Source organism: Papio anubis, chromosome 13 (genome assembly GCF_008728515.1).
Source record: "Papio anubis isolate 15944 chromosome 13, Panubis1.0, whole genome shotgun sequence".
NCBI classification, from domain to species: Eukaryota; Metazoa; Chordata; class Mammalia; order Primates; family Cercopithecidae; genus Papio; species Papio anubis.
In genome coordinates this window covers 32,820,176-32,836,695 of record NC_044988.1, presented here as the reverse complement: position 1 = coordinate 32,836,695, position 16,520 = coordinate 32,820,176, and the positions used below count along the sequence as shown (strand labels likewise).

Here is a 16,520-nt window from a genome sequence, read left to right as displayed (position 1 = left end):
TACAGCTGCATCAGTACAGGTAGCTTTGGAAGAAGGTTGGACGCTTCAGTCCTCTCCGAGGTGCCCAACACACCTCTTGTCACCTCTCTCCACTTGTCGTCTGGCTTGAGTTAACCTACCTGGTTACTCCCAGACATCCAGAGGAAAAAGAAGTTCTTGTAGGAACTCTGTGCAAGCTTGGAGTAGTGGGCAATTGTTGAACAAAATAATGGGTTGAGTAGGCAGCAGGAATAAAAGTTTTGAATCTTTCATTTCACCAGCAATCTCTGGTTCCATCATTGTTGACCTGACCTATGAGTTTGGTAATCTGTGGTTTTAATACTGATAAACCATATATTTTATTGTTTATGCCTTTCTCCCTTTATTAATATTATTTTGTTTAATGAACGTCTGTTGAATACCTTCTATGTGTCAGACTCTGTGTTGGATGTTGGAGTCCAAAAAGTTATTAAAACATGCTCCTGTCTTTACAGGTTTGAATGGTGAGGACAGGCATTCAAATGAAGTATCATAAGGCTGTTTGGTTAAATGATGTAATAGAGATACCACAGGAGCCTAAAGAGGATATCTCTAAATCTGTCTCAGGGAGCGAGGGAGAGAAAGACACAGTGATGTAGGCATTGAAGGAAGACTAAGTCTTTTCTGGATGCCTCAATAGGGCACAGCATCCCAGGCAGCAAGAAGAATGTATGCAGGATGTGAGGAACAGAGGGAACAGAGAGGACACCGTCAGGGAAGGTCTCAGTAGCTTGGGATGACAGCATCCAGGCGTACATGGCTGATGAAGTCAGATAATAGTAGGTTGGCTCATGTGGAATTGTGTATTTGATGCTAAGGAATTTGTCTCTTATCCTGCTAGGAGTGAAGAACCATTATAGCTTCGTTGTTAAGAGAGAAACACAATCAGATTGACATTACAGCAAAAGAATTCAGGTGACAAGATAGTTGAGTAACTGAACTTGGAAGGAGAGACAGGAAAAACAAGGAGAAGAATATTGCAGGAGTCCTTGTAAGCAATATGGTTACTTGAAGGAAGGCAAAGCAGTGAGTATGGAGAATTTATTCAAGAGCAATTATTTAGGAGGCAGAATTACCAATCATTAATATATATGTGGAGCAAAGAGGAGGGACCAAAATTCATTTATGAGTTTTACCCCCAGACACCAAGATTGTGTCATTAATAGAAACTGAAAAATACAAAAAGAGTGTGGTAGTGTGGAGGATAAAACAATATTCAGTGGAGGAGAATGGGAAGAAGAGGGAATAAGAAACTGACTTTAGGAGTTTGAATTCTAGGTGATTTATAAAAGATCCATGTGTATATGTCTGATTGGCAGTTAGAAATATGAATCAGAAGATGTTGGACTTTTGTAAAACAGTTCTATGCACAAAGTAAAGTGTAAACAAATCATTAGCCTCCTCCCACAGGATCTATCAGCAAAGCAGCGCAAATGATAACCATCCATTAAGTTCACAGACATTGGAGACAGGAAATCTTTCCTTTCATTTATCTGATATATTCCTATAAATTAAGATTTTTAAAAAAAAAAACACATTTGCTGTAGTTTTCTGTTGGGTTCTAAATGATATTAACCATAGACTTTTCATCGTCTCATTTCATTCTGCCTGGCTGAGATTCTTACACCACAGCATCGAGATGCTCAGGAATGATCAGACGGGACCTCCATTCGCTGCACCTCCTTATCTATAGTCATAAGGACTTTTAACGAGAATATAAGACAGAAACAATCTTTGAGTCTCCTTTTTGTACACAGCCTTTAAAAGAATACATGTAGAAAAAAGATTTTAACTATTATCAGAGTCAAAGACAACGACTATCACAACCCAAATGCCTGAAGTTTGCATCCCAGTTCTGACAGTTGCTAACTGGCTGTGGGCAAGTTCCTTAGCTGCTCCTGCTGCTTGAGTTTGTGTGTTTGTCTTTTTTAAATATTTTATTTTGTATTTTTTATTGCTCCTTTTGAAAGTGTGTAACATATTTTAAAAAATGGCAAGAATAGTACAATGAATACCCATGCATATACCCTGCATTCATATTCACCCATTGTCAATATTTTTGCCTGCCTTCCTTTTTCTTTCTTTCTTTCTTTTCTTTCTTTCTTTCCTTTCTTTCTCTTCCTTCCTTCCCTCCCTCCCCCCTCTTTTTTTCTCTTTCTTTCTTTCTTTCTCTTTCTTTCTCTCTCTCTCTTTTTCTTTCTTTCTTTTTTCTTTCTTCTTTCCCTCCCTCCCATCCTTCCTTCCTTTCTTTTTTCTTTTCTTTTCTTTCTTTCTTTCTTTTCTTTCTTTTTCTTTCTTTCTCTCTCTCTTTCTCTTTCTTTCTCTCTTTGTCTCTTTCTCTCTTTCTCTCTCTCTCTCTCCTTCTCTCTCTGACTTTGAGAATTCTTTGTTTTCTTGCCTATTGTTGCAGAACCATTTGACAGATGGTTGCAGATAACTGAGCAACCCTAATTACCCCTAATTACTTCAGTAGCAATCTCCTAAGAAGGACATTCTCCTACATAAACCCAATATAATAATCATACTCAGGAAATTTAACACTGATATAATACTATTCTCTAATAGTTACTCGCTATTCAGATTTCCCCAATTGTGTGAATAATGTTTTCTATAGCTGGAGATTTTTGTTTGTTTTCCTTTTTGTGATTCGGGGATCTAATAAGGATCTCCCAGTGCATTTAATTTTTATTTCTTTTTCACCTTCTTGAATCTAATGAAGTTCTCCAGCTTTTTGTTGTTATTATTATTGTCTTTCAGGACATTGACAATTTTTGAAGAACTTGGGACATTTATTTTACACAGTGTTCCATGGTGTGGATTTGTGTAACTGTTTTATCCCTAAGCAGATTCATTGTAAATATTTTTGGCGGGAATACCACATAGATGATGTGGTGTTTCTTAGCGTTTTTGAGATTTAGATTGCACCTTATGGAGAATTAGGATTAAATAAACCAAAGTAGATAAAGTGCCTCGCAAGTTATATGGCATGAAGCAGGCTTTCATAGCTGTGGGTACTAACATAAAGACGGGCAGCTTTGGCATAGCTGAGTGATTCAGTTTGGAAGTCAGAGGATGTTGTTAAATGATCATAGGGTTTGATAATGTAAATAATCATGAAAGGGGAAATGAAGAGGAAGGAGGTACTTTATATGATGGGAGAATGAAATGGACATTTGCACTTTGTGGCTTTGCCTTGCTGCTGTATTCTCCCGTACTTGGATGTGTGCCCCATCCCTTGCCTTCCCAGCTGGAGTGGGCAAGTGTGAGTGTGACAGGTTCTTTCTTCCGATCAGCTTTGGAAAGGAGGATGACATGAAACAGCCCTGACTTATTCACCAGGTTTGCATTAGTGTCCAGCATAAAAACACTAAGAGGAAATGTGCTTACCTTCCGCTTTTGGTTTGTATATCTTTGCCTCTGTTTGCCTGGGAAATCCCCCAGTAAAAACTCCAGCAGTTTTCTTAACGGAAATAGGTTTATCACACTCTGCGATTTTTAGTGGGAAACTGGCATCTTTTCCTGCTTTGCGGGCATTGATTCATCATTTACTTAGCTTTAACATGGTAAAAAAAATGGGCTGAGTCACTGTCAGAAGTCAGGAAAGGTCCACCAAATCTACCCAGTTAGCATCGAGTTCTTTGATCCTTACCATCATAAAATAAAATTAATGCAAGTTCTCTCAATCTGACAAGGTTCCATTTTTATTTTGAAATATTATCTGAATGACACATTATTTCAGTGATTTAAGCTACACACCACATCACCTAATGTTGATTTAACTTATTACAGGAAGTGGTGTTTTACTATGTCATGTTGAATGAGCCAGTGGTACTTTATGACAGTGGCTTCCCATGAGAGGAACTCAGCATCTTTGGAAATGTTAATTCATTGAGTTTCATAGTATGTCTGTTAGACCAGAGAAAACAAAAATATTGATGGGAGCTTCTTTTTGAAATGCAGAAATCTTACAATTCCAAGAATAAATCCTCTGAGTTTGTGTTGCTCATCTTTTACAAGAAAATGTCAGCTGCCTCTCTTCATTCTGAAGACGGCCACAAACATGGTGTGCTTTGTCGTGTAATAGAGCTGAAGGAGGCCTGTGGATTGACCACAGTGGAGAGGCTTATGAAGAGCTTCCTATGAGCCCATGGCTGAGCCAGAAAAGACTGAAAAGAAAGTGTAAATATAAGGAAAAAAACCAAAGTGTTTTTTCTGTTCTCTCACTTAACAATAATCAACACAAAATGCTTCTGTGACCAAATGTATGGGGGTTTTTCCCGAACCCACTGAGCATGCAGTCAGTTCTGCAGTAGACACCAGCTGGTGTCCTCTCATTGCAATCTATCCTGACAGTCTCTACTTGGAGAGAGTGTCAGATTCCACAGGTTGAGGACACAGTTCCACAAGACTGCCCCCTACTTCTGATGCCAGTTGCAAGACCTGGGTTATTTTGCCTGTACATCTGACTGACTGACTATAAATCAGGGTTTCCACAGCCCCTTCCTCGGGTTCTATTAGTTTGCTGGAGCAGTTCACAGAACTTAGGGAAACACTTACATTTACTGGTTTATTATAAAGGACATTATAAAGGATACCAATGAAAATATGTATAGGTCAAGGCATATGGGAAGGGGCACAGAACCTCCATTCCCTCTCCAGGCCTGCCTCCCTCTAGGAACCTCCATGTGTTCAGCTATCCAGAAGTTCTCTGAACCCAGTCCTTTTGGATTTTTATGGAGACTTCATTACATAGGCATGATTGATTAAATCATTGGCCATTGGTAATCAGTTTACTCTTTGGCCCCTCTTCCCTCAGAGGTTGGGGGTTGAGGCTGAAAGTCAACACTCTAATCCTGTCTTGGTCTCTCCAGTGGCCAGTGTCATTCTTTCAGGCAGCCAGAGGCTGCCAGCCATCAGTCAACTAATTAGCATACAAAAAGACACTATCATTTCGAAGATTCCAAGAATTTTAGAAGTTGTATGCCAGGAATGAGGACGAAAACCAAATATATATTTCATAATATCACAGAAAGAAGGGATGTGTAGTCCCTTCAGAGAGTATTCAATCAGCAGCAGCAAATGTGAGGAATAATTATTTTTGAGAAGTAGTCAAAGCACCTTTACCAAATAAGGAATGACAATTTTTTTTAGTCTCTGTGGAGTATTGGAAAGGCTTATTCTTTTCACCCATAATGTAGTATTTCAGATATGGCATTGCTGGAATTCTAGGTACTTTTATACATGTATAATCTTTCTAGGCCTTTCAGTAATTTGCATGAGTAACTTTGACATTTCTTTTGTTTTTTTTTACTTTACTTTCTTTATTTTTTATCTTTATTTTAGTTTATTTTTATGCAAATTTATGGCCATATGATGCGAAATTTTGTTACATGTATATAATGCATAGTGATCAAGTTAAGGTAATTTAGGATGTCCAACACCCAAGTACAATATGTTTTTGGTTTAACTATAGTCACCTTATTCTGTTACCAGGCATTGAATTTATTCCTTCTTTTTAACTGATGATCATATGGTTTTTTGCCCCCATTCTCTTGATGTTATATATCCCATTTATTGATTTGTATATGTTGAACCTTCCTTGCTTCCCTAGTATAAATCGCACTTGTGCTGTTGAATTTGGTTTGCTGGCATTTTATTGAGGATTTTTGTGTCTGTGTTCATCAGGGATATTGGCCTGCAGTTTTATTTTTGTTGTTGTTGTTGTTGTTGTGACTTTGTCTGGTGTGGGTATCAGGGTGATGCTGGCCTCATGGAATGCCTGTGGGAGAATTCCCTCTTTAATTTTTTGGAATAGTTTCCAGAGGATCGGTATTAGTTCTCTGTACATTTGGTAGAATTTTGCTGTGAATCTATCTGCTCCTGGGCTTTTCTTCTGGGGAGACTTCCTAATACTGATTCCATCTCATTATGCATTATTGGTCTGTTCAGGTGTTTTATATCTTCCTTATTCAGTCTTGGTAGATTGTATGTTTATCAATTTTATTTATATGTTCAAATAACCAGCTTTTGTTTTGTTGCTTCTTTGTATATTTTTTAGTTTCTATTTCATATTATTCTGCTCATATCTTTATTACTTGTTTTTTTCTGCTAATCTGGGGTTTGGTTTGTTCCTCCTTTTCTAGTTCCAATTTGAGGTATGTTTTTAGATTGTTTATTTGTAATCTTTCTACTTTTTTGATATAAGCATTTATTGCTACAAACTTCCCTTTTAGCACTGCTTTTGCTGTATTCCACAGGTTTGGGGACTGATAATAGTTTGGCTCTGTGTCCCCACCCAAATCTCATCTTGAATTGTATTCCCATAATTCCCATGTGTTGTAGGAGGGACCTGTTGGGAGATAATTGAATCATGGGGATGGTTTCTGCCATACTGTTCTTTTGGTAGTGAATAAGTCTCATGATATCTGAGGGTTTTATCAGGGGTTTCCACTTTTGCATCTTCTTCATTCTCTTTGCCTGCTGCCATCCATGTAAAATGGGAGTTGCTCCTCCTTACATTCCGCCATGATTATAAGGCTTCCCCAGCCACGTGGAACTGTAAGTCCAATTAAACCTCTTTCTTTTATAAATTGCCCAGTCTTGGGTATGTCTTTAACAGCAGCATGAAAACAGACTAATAACAGTAAATCGGTACCAGTAGAGTCGGGTGCTGCTGTAGATACCTGAAAATGTGGAAGCAACTTTGGGACTGGGTAACAGACAGGGGTTGGAACAGTTTGGAGGTTTCAGAAGAAGATAGGAAAATGTGGAAACATTTGGAATTTCCTAGAGACTTGTTGAATGGCTTTGCCCAAAATGCTGATAGCAATATGGACAGTAAAGTCAAGGCTGAGGTGGTCTCAGATGGAAATGAGGAACTCGTTGGGAACTGGAACAAAGGTGACTCTTGTTATGTTTTAGCAAAGGGAGTGGTGGCATTTTGCCTCTGCTCTAGAGATTTGTGGAACTTTGAACTTGAGAGTGATGATTCAGGGTATCTAGCAGAAGAAATTTCAAAGCAGCAAAGCATTCAGGAAGTGACTTGGGTGCTGTTAAAAGCATTCAGTTTTGAAAGGGAAACAGCATAAAAGTTTGAAAAATTTATAGCCTGGCAATGCATTAGAAGAGAAAATCCCATTTTCTGGGGAGAAATTCAAGCTGGCTGCAGAAATTTGCATAAGTAACGAGGAGCCAAATGTTAATTCCCAAGACAATGGGGAAAATGTCTCCAGGGCATGCCAGGGGTCTTCACAGCAGCCCCTCCAGTCAGAGGCCCTAAGGCCTAGAAGGAAAAAGTGGTCTCCAGGGCCTGGCCCAGGGTCCCTGTGCTGTGTGCAGCCTAGGGACTTGGTGTCCTGCATCCCAGCCGCTCAAGCAATGCCTGAAAGGGGCCTGAAGTTCTGACCGTGGCTTCAGATGGTGCAAGCCCTAAGCCTTGGCACCTTCCACGTCGTGTTGAGCCTGCAGGTACACAGAAGTCAAGAATTGAGGTTTGGAAACGTCTGCCTAGATTTCAGAAGATGTGTGGAAATGCCTGGATGCCCAGGCAGAAGTTTGCTGCAGGGGCGTGACTCTCATGGAGAACCTCTGCTAGAGCAATGCAAAAGGGAAATGTGGGGTCGGAGAGCCCACACAGAATCTCTACTGGGATGCTGTCTAGTGGAGCTGTGAGAAGAGGGTCCAGACCCCAGAATGGTAGATCCACCGATAGCTTGCACTGTGCGCCTGGAAAAGCCACAGATGCTCAATGCCAGCCCGTGAAAGCAGCCAGGAGGGAGGCTGCACCCTGCAAAGTCACAGGAGCAGAGCTACCCAAGACCATGGGAACCCACCTCTTGCATCAGCATGACCCAGATATGAGACATGGAGTCCAAGGAGATCATTTTGGAGCTTTAAGATTTGACTGCCCAACTGGGGAAATTGCGTGTGCCCTGTAGCCTCTTTGTTTTGGCCAATTCCTCCTATTTTGAATGGTTGTATTTACCCAGTGTCTGTATCCCCATTGTATCCAGGAAATAAGTAGCTTTGTTTTGATTTTATAGGCTCATAGGTGGGAGGGACCTGCCTTATCTCAGATGAGACTTTGGACGGTGGACTTTTGAGTTAATGCTGAAATGAGTTAAGACTTTGGGGAACGATAGGAAAGCATGATTGGTTTTGAAATGTGAGGAGATGAGATTTGGCAGGGGCCAGGGGTGGAATGATATGGTTTGGCTTTGTGTCCTCACCCAAATCTCATCTTGAATTGTATTCCCATAATTCCCACGTGTTGTGGGAGGGACCTGTTGGGAGATAACTGAATCATGGGGGTAGTTTCCCGTCATACTGTTCTCATGGTAGTGAATAAGTCTCACGAGACCTGATGGTTTTATCAGGTTTCTGCTTTTGCATCTTCCTCATTCTCTCTTTGCCTTCTGCCATCCATGTAAGATGGGACTTGTTCCTCCTTACCTTCCGCCATGATTGTGAGGCTTCCCCAGCCACATAGAACTGTAAGTACAATTAAACCTCTTTCTTTTGTAAATTGCCCAGTCTCAGGTATGTCTTTAACAGCAGCATGAAAACGGACTAATATAGGGATGTTGTATTTTCATTTTCATTTGTTTCAAGACATTTTTTAATTTTCATCTTAACTTTCTCTTTGGCCCAATGGTCATCCAGGAGCACGCTGTTTAATTTCCATGTATTTGCTTGGTTTCCAAAGTTCTTTCTGGTATTGAATTCTTGTTTTATTCTATCATAGCCTGAGAAGATACTTGATATGGTTACAATTTTAAAAATTTGTTGAGACTCATTTTGTAGTCTCACAGGTATCATTTTCTAATTAATCATGGGGAATGTAATGTTGATTGCCTGGGTGCTAAAGAGTCAAAGACAGCAACTGTTTTGAAGTCAATGGCTTCGCAATTCTGTAAAGTTCTTTAGCTCTACTCAAACCAGTCTGACTTCTGACTTAGTTTCCTTTTTTCTGTGTCTCAATTTGGGCTTTGTTTCTATATAAAAACTTCCTTTTTCTTCCTATCCTTAACTAAGTGTTACTCATCCTTTGGTGCTCAGTTTTAGTTCTTAATGCAGGAAACCTCTCCTCTGCCTCTCACAGTTCACAAAATCAAGTTCCCCTGATGAATCCCTTGGATCTTATCATCTGTTTCGTGTATGTACTATTTACCAGATGTCACCATGCTAACCGAATTGTTAACTTGGTGAACAGGAACCTTAAGTTTCCTAGTGACCTCTATACTGCCATGTACTGAGTAATACAGTGACAGGGTCCAAGGAAGGTTTGAGAAAGGAAAAAGACCAATGAGGGGAATGCCTACGAAGCAAGAGGTCATTGTCAGAAGCCCTGCCCTCTCAGAGTATCCAGTCTAATGGAAGACACCAAGCCAATAGGCAATCATAGTTTAGAGTATTATGAAGGGGTGATATAGGGGCCTGTGGATGCATACAGAAAGAGCACATAACCCAAAATTGGGGAGAAAGGACTAGAGAAAGAAATTTTTTCCTGAGAGCTGATAACCTACAGGCAAGAAGACTATGTACAACAAGTGTTGTATACAAAAGCTAAGGAGGAAGAGAGCCAGCAAGGGTGGAATGTAGTGTAGAAATTAGGGAGTAACCTTATCAGCCACATTTAGAGGTTTGGGCTTTAACTTGAGGACAAGAAGTTGTGTGTTGGGTCAATAAGGGGGATGTAGTGGCTCTTGCATACATTCCAAATTCCTCCCTTGTCTATTACCCACCCACAAAGAGTTCAGAATGCATTCTCTGCCTGATAGAAGAAAAAGGACAAGGAATTGAAAAATGGTTCATCTTGTTCTCAAATAGCCAAAGGCATTGTTTTGCACCACCTGGACTAGTGAAGCAGCACAGTAGGGATTGTGTTATTTTCCTTTTTAATACCATTTGTAAAGACAGTTTTGTCTCTTGCAATTTGAAGCTTGTATTTTATGTAGTCATGAACTACCAGGGTTTTGAAGAGTCACTGAGTGTCACAAAAAAAATTACTTCCATTTTAAAGGCAAAGTGATGAACATTTGAAAATTAGAGATCTAATCCAGCAGTAATTTTGTCCCACTTGTCTCCATTATATCTGAGAAAACTTGGATATGACTAAGAGTTCACTGCATGACTGTGTGTCATCTTATAGTTGCAATTTGTCCAGTGAGCACTGCTCTGTGGTCATTGATGCGTATCACAGAGACTTTCTGACACATATAGAAACACATCTAACTTAGAGGGTAACAGATAAACATAGGCAATTAAGTTTGACAATCTTGATCATTGGAATAGTTGAGAAAAGTCATAGTTAAAAGACAAATATAAGCCTCAAATAACCATTTTTGTCAACCTGCATGTTGACATCCACATACATCATCCTCTGGTAGAGTCTGTCACTCTGGGGCTCACCTTGTGCCATGTCATCATGAACATCATTCTTTCTCTTTGGGCCACAGCACTTTTATGTAGAAGTCAAGCTGTTATCCTCATTTAGCATCGCATGAGGGGACCAGTTTCTCTCTACAGAAAGGTAACTTCCACAGATATTCAAGATTAAGAGAGGTGGGGTCCAAAATCCATTCCCTACCCAACACATTTGCATGCACATGCCCACGCACACACAAGAATTGTTGAATGTAATAAAAGTTGCTCCTGATCTCAATGTTGTGAGCAGTACAGAGGCAGAAAATTCTGATATCCTATTTTTGAAAATGGAGATGAGAGCTTTGGGTTTTAGACTAGAAAATGTTGGTGGCCTGTCCCTATTTTGTTTTCTTTAAATCTATGGAAAGTTCCTGGTACTTCTCAATGTTTCTTCCAGTGTAGAATGGCCAGCCAGTCTTTAAGCTTCCTAACTATTGAGGATCTATGGCCAAAGCCATGCTTCATCCTCTGTGGCAAATATCAGTTAGGTCTTTGGTCTTTTGAATGAACTTTCTTCTCTTACTAATAACTTCTTAAATACACTCCCCTGATATACTCCTGGAAGTCACACATACACTTACAAGGAAATAGATCACATTGGTTACTTTCTTTTTACCAGTCTAGTGATTGTGAATGGCTCCAGAGGAAAAGAAAAAGATAAAATAACAACAGCAACAACAACAACAAAAAAACATAGCTGAACTGGCTTCCCCAGTCTTCTCTGACCTATCTCTGATTTAAATGTCCATGTGTTCCTCAAAACTTCTATGAACATAATTTTCAGTCCAATGTGTTTCTCGATAATGGAGGAAAATCAAGAGCTAAGTCTATATAGTTATCTTCAACTTACTGTTAACAACCTAAAAAACCCAGGAGTCAACTCGGATTCCTCCCTTTGCCCAAACACTCTCATATCTAATTCATCTGTAGGTCCTGTTGGCTCTATCTTCAAAATACATTTCAAGACTAATCAACTCCACTCCTCCACCCTAGTTCAAGCCACTGTCCCCTCCCATCTTAAGCAAAATACCTCTAACTGGTCTCTCTGCATCAAATCTTGCCTACATATGATCATCTACCCTCATCCCACCAGCACACACATGACATCGCTCTATACCACGAGAGTTGCCCTTTAAAATGTAAATGGAATAATCTCTTTTCTGTTCACACCTCTCCCTGGCTAATACTTGGAATAAAATTCAAACTCCATTTTGTAGTGTACATGACCCTCTGTGGTCTGGCCTCTGCTAAATTCACACATTGTCAATTCCCTTGTTTAATCTGTTCCAGCCACACTGGCCTTGTTGGAGTTTCTAAAAAACACTCACTAATCTTGCCTTGGGGACTTTGCACTTGCTGTTCCTGAGACCTGAAAGCCACTCTCATCAGAACCTCACATGACTTGTGCCTTCCTTTCTGGTGTCTGCTCAAATAGTACCTCCTCAGAAAGGCCCTTCCTGACTATCTAAAACTTTCCTTTCCCACCTCCCTTTCCTCTTTAACTCTGCTTTAATTTTCCTTCATTGACTTCTCGCTCCCTGAAGTTGCACTATTTGCTTACCAATTGCTTCTATTACCCTACAGGGGTCCCAGTCTCCCTGAGCACAGAGACTATGTCAGGTTGACGGCTACCTTGTGCAGAATGCTTACCGCTCAGTGCTGATAGGAGAAACCTAAGGAGTTTTGTAAAATGAATGAATGTGGATGGAAACAAGAATACTACTCTCATTCCTTTGTTATTTCTGAGAGTGGTTACAGTATCCCAGAGCAGGGGATTGTTGTTCTTCCACCTCCACACTCTCCTCCAGGCCACTTCCTGGGAAGACAGGAGACACTGACGGGAGCCTCTGTGGGACAGTCTCCCAAGCAAACAGCTCCACTTGTGGTTTCAGCGTTTGTTATATCAGATTCTGATCCATGTATGTTTTATTTTGAAATGCACTAGTTCTTCATTTTAGATTAATTATAATCACATATCAAAAACCAACTATTAGGATGCCTGTAAAAGAAACCATTTTTGAAGTGCCAAGGAAGTCATTTGACCTCCAAAAGCCAAATCAACCATCTTTATTTTGTTTCCATATTCCAAACAAATCCACCTCATGTTAAGCACAAGATGATGTTTTCTTAGTCCCCTTGGATTTTCAGTCAGGAAAGTGAGTCATGACAGTAACAAGAAAGGCTTAGGTGAAATAAAATTTCTCTTCTTGCAACCTCTACTTCATTGCATTAGCATGAAGCAACAAGGGAGGTCACACTAACTCATGGTGTTATTCCAGCTTGTTAGTGTGTTCTTGTTATCTGCTGTTTCTGAAACAGCATGTCATATGTAGTCAGAATTCTCAAAGCAAAAGCCCATAAGCCATTCTAGCCTGAGTCAAGACATCCACATATTCCAAAGTGCTTCCTCTCTGACATAGAATAGGCTGGTCAAAGGATTGCCTCTACTTAATCTTTTAAAGGTATGCTCCAGAAATCTTCATGGTTTTTTCCTTTCCTAAGTAGCGACAGTCAGGAGACCTAGCTGCTAAGAGATTATCTTTGTGCAAGTGAAGAACTGTGTTGATTGGTGGTCAGGAGAGTGTTGAGGTGAGCAGAAACCAAGAGGCAAAGTTCATTGGATGAGCCTTTTGTGTTTGTGTCCTTTTTGGAGAAATAGTCTTTGGTTGCTTTTCTGTTTAGTTAGAAGGAGAAAAAATCTGTTTTACTCATCCTTCCCCTCAGAGAAAATGATTAGGCTCATTCTCTTGAATAGATATTCTCCCCTCAGAGCCAGAGGCTGGGCAAATATAATATCCAGCTGGACATTTGCACCAGTTGGGCAAATGTATCATCTACCTGGGCACAAGAATTGGCACCAAGTTGAGAACCAGGTCTGTGGAACCATGTTCAGCAGAGTAATTCTTCATCTGCAATGACCTACATTTGTTAAATACTTACCTTCTTAGAGAACTAGGTAAGATTGTTGGAGATACACATTAGTAGCAAGTAGCTGAGGGTTTATTCTTTTTCCATCTATAAGAGCCAAAAGCCCTTCACTAATTGTGAATTTAAAAAATATATGCTGTTTCCTTCCATTCATTTCTCTAGTCAAATGTTGAGTCTTATCTTTAAGAGAAGGTGCAGAAAATTCCTGCACCTGACATTCAATATATGGGGGGAAAAAAAAGCACATATAAACAGCACATGTTATTAATGACTGAAGCATCACCCAGCCAGTTTCTTTTCAAATGTATGGATTACATTGACTTTTGAAGTCTTCTATGGTTGTGGCTTCCAAAGGCACCTGACCACACTTGGCAGGAGTACTGCATTTAAAGTTGGTTCTTGAAGTTCTTCTGTTGTGTTCAAAAGACTCATGTTTGCATTTTGAAACCATGAGAAGGATACTGGATAGTCCATTTTTTGTAAGCTTATGCCTCCCTTTCTCATGCTTAGACAAAAATAACACTGATTTTTTGTCTTATTTCTCATCTGACATTCTCATTACACTCTCTTCTGAATGTTTTTCTTTCATCTAATGCATTCTATTGTAAAGTAGATTGAACGCTATGTGTGACACCATGCTGAACAAGAGAAAGATTCTTGCCTTTGCTACAGGACTATGAGTTAATCCCCTTGCTCTGACCTACTCAGAGAAACCCAAGAGATGATATCATTGCAGATTTTTTTTTTCATAGTAGAATTTTTTACATCAAATGTCTAGGACCACACTGGATACATTTTCTTCAGTTTGGTGCTTTTTTAAAGAGAGGATTTGGCAGAATCAGCCTTTCTTCCCTCTCTCCCCATGTCAGATTCTGAAATAGACAAACAACTGAGTCACAGCCAATTCTGCAGTCAGGATATTCCAGAAAACTCCTCTCTTGGTCCTGCATAATTCATTTTTCTGACATACTCGAGACGTTCTCCCCTCCTCCCTTTTTTTTCCACAGAGGAGAAACATTGCAATGCTCTGGGTCCTATTTCAGCATTTCAAAGAAAAAAAAATAACATTTATCTGCCTTGGGCATTGATTACTTTGTTTTTTGACTTACAGCTTGCTCCCTATACCCAAGAGGAGAAACTTTCCTCTAGAACACTCTGTCCTTTCTGTTTCTCACACTCACTCACTCATGATATATAAATTCAAAAAGCATTTGTGATCATTTCACCTACAACCAACTTCACAGACTTCATTTTGTCATGCTCAATGTAGGTTCAGGCAATCATTTTTGAGTCCTGGTCTTTTCCAACCGAATGAATTATTTGCAGTTAATATTGACCCAGCCTCTCATAAGGAGCACCAAGCTCTTCCAGGGGACGGATTCAGTTCTTGGACTATTTGGGGACAGAGTCCTCAGACGGACACACAGCTCTTGCCCTGCCCCGGTCCTGCCCCAGTGGACAGTGTTGCAATTACCCACACTTCCCAGCGGCTGTTCCTTCTTTACTGAAAGCTGGTCTTGATTGTCTCAGAAGCCGAATTCAATTTGCAGTTCCCCCAGTAACGTGCTGTGATTCATTTGGGGACAAATCTGGATTGAACTGAGTCCAAGTGTCTCTTTTGTGAGACAGAAGGGAAGTATAAGTAGATACTATAGTCACCCAGATGAGTCAGCCAGGAATTCATGAAGTGATTCATAAATCGTTATAAAGACCACTAAAGTCTACTAAAATGGAGTGCTGTCTGGCTATACAAAGTGGGGTATTATCATTGCGGGGTTTTTTTAGATGTTAAATCAGATGTGAAATCCTTAAAACTGGGCTTTTCTTTTTAACTTTTGAAAAGGATTCCTTTCTTCCCCCTCTGCAGTTGGCCAACTGCTACAGCCATTTTTCATTGATTGGTTTTCACAGATGAATTTTAAAACCACCACAGATGATACCCTGCAATTCTTTGGGGAAATAAAAAATACCTCCCCAAATCCATCGTAGACTAGTTTATATCCATTATTTCTACTCCCTGGCAGCAAGTCAATAATATTTTTCGTGTGAATACAATGAAACAAGCTGTTCTAATGAATCCTTCCTTCTTTAGGAGGTCTGTAGCTGCCGTGGAAGAGACGGGGGGAAAGAAACTATCCAGAACACATACCAACTTTTAATCTAGTTGATCATGTAAACACATAAATTCCTTCTTTTCAAAGTGTTAACCCCCAAAGCAGTGGTAAAACACACAGTCCTATGTTGCTGGCTAGAACTGCTTGTGGGTACAGCATAAATGAAGAAAAATAAGAAATATTTATGACATGCTTGACTTGCAACACAATCTATTAGTAAATTTTGTTAAAGAAATAAATGTGGACATTGACAAAGAATTACTTTGAACTTATACACAGGGGAAAGAGCCCTACCTGAAAGGAATTACCTAGTTAGAAAGACTAAAGGTATATTCTATGTTGTGCATGAAGAACTCCAGTTCGGGACTGAGCAAGTTCACCAAAGCACACTGAGCTACACTTGCCATTGCTCGATTTTTTAAAGGTAGTATGATGCTGACACGCCCTCCCACCAGCCCGTGATAAAGATGAACATTTCAGATGCCCTCAGGAATCTTCCTCGTTCCTCCCTCACCCCACCACTCTTGCTTGCTTTATATCTCCACTAGAGAAGTCTTTCTCACCTTTGTGACTTTAAGCAAAGTATTTTACCTCGTTGGGCATTTTTTATTTCGTCCAAATAAGATGGTGCTCCAGTGCCCTTTCCAGCTAAAACATTCTATAATTGTATAAATATATGGACTCAGGATATTCCATTGGGAAACTCAGCACCAACACAAGAGACCTACACACAAGACCAAGATTAACTACTTCTAGAACCAGAAAATCAGCCCCATGAGTAAATGCTCCACTTTCTTTTTTTTAATTCAATTTAATTTTATTTTAAGCTCTGGGATACATTTGCAGGATGTGCATGTTTGTTACAGAGGTAAATTTGTGCCATGGTGGTTTGCTGCACCTATCAACCCATCACCTAAGTATTAAACTCCGCATGCATTAGCTATTTTTCCTGATACTCTCCCTCCCCCACACCCCCTAACAGGCCTCAGTGTGTGATGTTCCCCTCCCTGTGTCCATGTGTTCTCATTGTTCAGC

At 39.9% G+C, this 16,520-nt stretch overlaps 1 protein-coding gene across 9 annotated transcripts in view; it reads left to right on the top strand.

Annotated features, from left to right (window-relative positions):
* GLIS3 (GLIS family zinc finger 3) overlaps window positions 1-16,520 on the top strand; it is a 482,902-nt gene that overhangs the window by 428,400 nt on the left and 37,982 nt on the right. The window lies entirely within an intron of this gene.